The sequence below is a fragment of the Cyprinodon variegatus genome, unplaced genomic scaffold (assembly GCF_000732505.1).
Source record: "Cyprinodon variegatus isolate N-32 unplaced genomic scaffold, C_variegatus-1.0 Scaffold441, whole genome shotgun sequence".
Taxonomy (NCBI): Eukaryota; Metazoa; Chordata; class Actinopteri; order Cyprinodontiformes; family Cyprinodontidae; genus Cyprinodon; species Cyprinodon variegatus.
The window spans coordinates 375,196-375,462 of record NW_015150894.1 but is presented as its reverse complement, the minus strand read 5'-3'; positions in this window follow the sequence as shown (position 1 = coordinate 375,462).

Here is a 267-nt window from a genome sequence, read left to right as displayed (position 1 = left end):
CAAGCAAATCTACTACTTATCAGCATCCCAGATAAACAGGAAAACAACTGTGTCTGGTGGCCTGTAAAGTGTCATTTTAAAAAAGAAGAAAATCTATCCGAATAGGTTGTTTTCTGTCAAAATTATCTAAAAAAAAAGTTTTCTATGAAGTTAGAGATAATTCATGTCTGAAAGCTATACTGAAGTCCATCCATCCATCCATCCATCCATCCATCCATCCATCCATCCATCCATCCATCCATCCATCCATCCATCCATCCATCCATC